The sequence below is a fragment of the Seriola aureovittata genome, chromosome 23 (assembly GCF_021018895.1).
Source record: "Seriola aureovittata isolate HTS-2021-v1 ecotype China chromosome 23, ASM2101889v1, whole genome shotgun sequence".
NCBI classification, from domain to species: Eukaryota; Metazoa; Chordata; class Actinopteri; order Carangiformes; family Carangidae; genus Seriola; species Seriola aureovittata.
The window spans coordinates 5,746,868-5,752,923 of NC_079386.1; positions in this window are offsets into that span (position 1 = coordinate 5,746,868).

Below are 6,056 nucleotides of genomic sequence, written 5' to 3' on the forward strand. Positions count from 1 at the left end.
TACTTCCAGTGGAACATACTTTCTCATATGTTCTCGATGCTGTCAAATATGCTCAGAGCCCTTGGAGACATAATGCACAAAAACACTGGCTCATATAAACAGTGTGCTGTGCGGATATGTTCCCAATTATCTGCTGCATATTTCTCTGATTTTTAACTCATGCCAGACTGGCATCTTTGGAAAATGGAGACTTTTAAACAATTGTGGGATTGTGTATTTTGCTCAAGCGAATGTTCTGCACAGCAGCATTTTTTCCCCCGTGCTAGAATAGCAAAATATGTTGAACAGTATTTGCACTAGCTCATTCGCCCCTCATACCTTCGTGTGTACGTTTGTGTGTATCAGGATGTGATTCTGTTGATGTGCGAGTGCAGGGAGGGCATCTTGTCGACTCCCTTTTCTCGTCTCTCACCCGTTCCTCACACCACAAAAACCCTGCGGTGGATCAGCATACCGTGCTGTGCAAACATGCCCTCGGGCAGGCGCCACACACACACAAATAAAAACTCACACACGCATAACAAATTTTCAAAAGTAACAAATACACACAGGGCTGGAAACTTCAAAAAAATATCATTACTCTTTAAAAATATAAAAGACTACAAAAAAACCAACAAGAGGGACATAAAGCCAAAGAAACGCTGCAGACACTAAACGATTGACTCGGTGCATTACAATCATGCTCATCTACACAAGGCAGCCAGCAGATAATGCTGCAGTGCACATGTGAAACACTCAAAGCTTTTCTGTGTGGCGGAAAATGCACACACTAACACAGTACGCTAAACAGCATGGTGGTAATGTTTGTTTATCATTGGATATCTGCATGAGTGTGTGTAATCTCCATTTCCCCATTGTTTTGCCTCTTGGCTAAACTCAGCCATGAAGCCAGTATTATGGGCCAACAGGCTAAACCTTGGCCTGGTGTGCTTAAGTATCCAGATCGATAAGTGTATTACCCTACGTGTGTGTGTGTGTGTGTGTGTGTGTGTGTGTGTGTGTGTGTGTGTGTGTGTGTTGGTGTGTGTGTGTGTGTTGTGTGTGTGTGTGTGTGTGTGTGTGTGTGTGTGTGTGTGTGTGTGTGTGTGTGTGTGAGAGAGAGAGAGAGAGACAGAGAGTGTGAGAGAGTGTGAGTTTAAAAGGGGACAATTGAAGCCGACCACATGTTGGCTGAGGGTTCTGGGTCAATAAGTTTGTGGTTTTAGCCTCTCGCAGTTGTTGCTGTAGCTATAATTATAGCAGCCTTTGTGTTCCAGTGTGCATGTGTGTTTCATTATACGCACACTCATTAAGGAAAAAAAAAATCTGTCAACCTATGTAATAAGTAGACTATCATACATCGTAATGACTTGTTCTGCTTTTTTGGTGTTAATGCGGGTAGATAGATTGCGTGCTCATAATGTGGCTCATCACTATCACTGCGCGTACAGTAGATGTAGTGAGTCACTGCACTGAGTCAGCATCTCATTACTACAACTCTGAGTGTGTGTGTGTGTGTTAGTGTCAGGCTGGGTTAATGATAAAGTTTTCAGGCATACACCTCATGTATGCCATGCTGTGAGTCAGCGTATAAGCATAATGTTGCGCCCATTTCAGCTCAAGTGTTATAGGAAAATCAGTCTTTAATACATTGATCTTGTTTTGTAGTTTTGAGCGTCATTTCTATTGGTCAGGATTTTTTTGTACTTACCAAACTAATTGTGAAATCTAGAAACATGATGAAATAGCTACAACAAAGTCCAGCAAGGCAAGAATCACAAGTAGCAGCTGTTTATAGAGCTAACTAAAAAAAGAGAAAGAATATGGGTCCTCCCAAAATATCCCTATTCATTTTTTCTTGCACAAGAGTCGTGCGTGCGTGCGTGCGTGCGTGCGTGCGTGCGTGCGTGCGCAACTACAGTAGGTAGGTAAGTTATGAATGTTAGGACAGTTTGGGTAATGATTAGATTTGGCCTTTGTTTTCTCTTCCAAATAGGCTTGGGCGCTTTGCCAGTAAATAATGTAACACAATATCCTGTTAATGTGTTAATTGTCTGATATTCTGCTGAATTGGGTTTCCTCGGTAGCTCTCCCCTTAATATTCTAGTGGTATTGGGCCACACCCAGAGAATACTACATCCATCCATCCATTTCCTCCCGCTTATCTGAAGTCGGGTCGCGGTCACTCCGGACGTCCAAGCTCCTTACCCTATCTTTGAGGATGAGCCCAGCCTCACCTTACCGAGGAAACCCAATTCAGCAGCTTGTATTCGCAATCTCTTTCCTTCAGTCACTACCCGAAGCTCATGACCATAGGTGAGGGTTGGGATGTAGATTGTCTGGTAAATCTCTTCACCACAACGGACTGGCACCACGTCCACATTACTGCTGACTCTGCACCAATCTGCCTGTCGATCTCACACTCTATTTTACTGACACTTGTGAACACTACACGGGGATACTTAAACTCATCCACTTGAGGCAGCAACTCGCTCCCAAACCAAAGGGAGCGATCCACCCTTTTCCAGCAGAAACTTTGGTCTTGGCGTTGCTGAGAGAGAATACTGTAAATTATAAAGGCAACTGCTATATGGCATATTTAATTTTTACACATTTTTTGTCACTGCAGTTTATTACTTTGATTTGTCAGGTATTTCATTTGTTGGATTAGTCAAAAACCGGCATTTGCCTTTGGTTATTTCATCCTTAAATAGTTTCTCAACTGATTTTCTGGAAAATTAAAGGTAGCCTGTGGAGATTTTGACCACCAGTGGCGCTATAGAACAGTGTTTTGTCAAGTGGATCCCCATTTTGTTTGTTTGAGGATATACTAGATATATAGACAGTTGGTGGCTGTACACCAGTAACCAAGAAATGTAGCAAGACACCAACAGACGCAGGAACAATGAAGACCACAAGCTAGAAAACACCGGTGCAATGGACAATAAGACATGTTTATTTGTGTCACAGTTTATATCAATATTACATTGCATATGCCATATCACCCACTCTTCAAACGCCTTTATGTTTAGCTGACTTTAGGGTTTGTTTACAACGTCTACGATCATTTGACCCCTCATGTTTGTTGCTCCCTCTGACTTCCTTGTGCCCAGGGCTCAGCAAATAACTTTACGAGAACAGTGCCACTATTACTGATGAGATGTATAGAGAAAACTACAGCGAGTGAATAAATTCCTACATTTTCATGCAGTTATTTATTTTCCATGTATGTAAGAGATGTAGGTGTAGTATATGTGAGCTGTTAATGTAAGTTTGTTCATGTCAAGTATGTGGCTGACTGAATGAACACAGGCAGCCTTCAGGAAGCTAAGGATAAAAAGAGGGAGATTTCAGCCTCGTCCCTTCATACTAAGCACACACTGGGGGTCAAGTATCGCATTTCTCAACCTCCATCTCACTCAAGAGCCTCTTTCTTTTTCAATCCCTTGCTCTCTTTTTTTTTTCTCTTCTGCCTTTCCTCAACTGTCTTTTTATGCCTTTTCTCTCTATCAGATGGAGACAGTAGGTGTTCAATACCATGGCAAAGCTCAGTTATGAACGCTCCTCTGAGCCAGTGACCCCTCTCTCTTTCTTTAGTCTATCACACATACATACTGTGCGTAAAGCCTTTTCTCATTCACGCGAAAATCACACACGCTTTAGAGCACACACAGGGCAATAGCAGGCTATCGCTCACCATCGAACACACACACACACACACACACAGACACACACACACACACTAACCCAGCCCTACCTCTGTGTCCTCTTTGCCCTGTCTGAAATGTATTGTTTAGGTAAATGAGTCTGTGCACCCAGCGGGAGAATCAGCATGAATAAGAACCTGAATGCATTACCCCATTACTCTTCTCTCTCTCTCTCTCTCTCTCTCACTGTCTCTGTCCCTCTCTCACTCTTTCCCTCTCTGGCTCGCTCTCTCTGTGTGGCCTCTGCCTTGCTCAGCACCCACAGTCCTTGAGAGCTCAAATTGACATTGGAGACCTGGTTATTAATATGTGGGTAGTGGATGTGTGTGTTTGTTTCTTGTGAGTCTTTGTCTGTGTGCGTGCAATAGAAACTGATAGAAAGTGCTCTTGTGTGCACTAGATGTTGTGTGATTTGTGTTGACAGACAGATGAAGATGTGTTTGTGAATGTGAGTGTGTTTGTGTGCGCGTGTGTGCGTGCGTGCGTGTGTGCGTGTGCGCCCCCATGCAGACAGCCAGACTCAGGCAGGCTCTCTAATTAGATAGACAGAGTGGAGCACACTGACTCAGAACAGGTGGAGCGGGATAAAAGAAAGGTTGCCTTTTTGTACACCTGCTGAAAGCATTACACTGCGTATGTATGTGTGAGTGTGTATGTATGTCCTGCTGCCTGTTCGTGCCCTCACGTACATGCCCTTGTGTGCATCTCAGCATGTTTTTTTACCCACCTGTGTAAAGCTCACCTGCACACTTTCCTTTGTTCCCTTTCCCTTTCAGTGGTCTTTGCTTGTGTGTATGATTATATCTGTGTGTGTGTGTGTGCTTGCGTGCGTGCATGCATTCGTCAGGTGTCACCCAGTGAGTCTGATCCCCACAGAAAGCTGCCACCACCGTTGGCATGGCGACTGCTGCCATGGTTTCCAGGCACGCCAAGCAGGGGGGAGAGGACTGATGCTGCATCACTATGAACCCTTCCTCCTTTTGTGTGTGTGTGTGGGTGTGTGTGTGTGTGTGTGTGTGTGTGTGTGTGTGTGTGTGTGTGTGTGTGTTTTGTGTATTAGGGAGCTCCCCTCCATCTCCTCCTATATATTCCCTCCCCACAGCATCTCACAGACCTCTTTGTTAGGATGCGCTCTTGGAGTGCGCAGAGAGAGGTGTTTCTCATCTCCCTGGTGTACCATATGTGTTTGTATGTTCAGAGGAGCACATATGTATTTATTTTGACAGGCCTTGGTAGCAAGGCACGTGTGTGTGTGTGTTTGCTGGCAGGCTTTATTTGTTCCCTCACAAATAAGCTCAGGAAGCTATTCTGTGCTCTGAGGCTATGAGTTCTGCTCTGGGCCACACAGTAATGTTTATATAATGGATATTACTCTGAAAGCTCTATATAGAAAGGTGTCTGTCGTGCAGAGTGTAAGAACACGTGAGTGTGTGTGATCATGTCAGTGTCTGTGTGTGTATGCATACACGTATTCTGTATTTCATCTGAAATATTCATTGTGAGTACATAAGTCTGATCCTGCAGGGTATTCAGTTAGTATATTAAATCTTTTTCTTCTTTGTTAACAGAGAGCAAAACAGCACTCTTGTTTAAAAATATTTTTTCCTAACTGGTAACAGGCTTCATTTTTTTTTTCAACTGAATTGCCTGTCTGGGGTCGTACTGTAGCTGCCCTTTACTGTACTCACTATCATTTTTGTTATGTCCTGTTATCTCTTGTGCTTTTTTAATTAACATGCAGTAATGGTGATTCATAGGTCAGTCATGCTTTCCACATTCATGGGAAGTCAGTCTGGTTCTGAACATCACTGAGTGGCATACAGATGTAGGATGTAAATGTGATGCAGGGCAACACTGTTGTCCTGAAGCAATGCCATTTTTTTTTTATGTTTGTTCTTTTTCTGTCTAAGAATTGAGAATTGAAAGGAGAATTTTGAACCAACTAGACATTGACACTCAGTGTCATGGCAGTCAATGTCAAAAACAATAGATATTTACAGAGGAGCCCTGTCTCCCAACCAGAAAGGAGGCGCTTGTGCTCATGGGGTGGTGAGTGCCCCTGCCTGAAGCTATGGCAGCTGGCTTGAGGTTATCTTGCCATGCCTGCTACCTCGGTGCCTGATGAATGTGTCTGAGTCTCAGTCTCTCTGGTCTCTCTTTGTCTCCTGCTCGATCCCTATTTCTCCCTGTAGTTTTACTATTTATTTATACTATTTTTAATTGGCTTTGTGAAATTCTCATCCCGAGTAGAAACAAAGAGTATACACACACAGCTACGACACTTTGATATTTTAGTTTAAGCCATACTAAATTGGATTACAGTCTCAGCATTCATCCATACTACATGTGCTACTCACATATACTGCACTA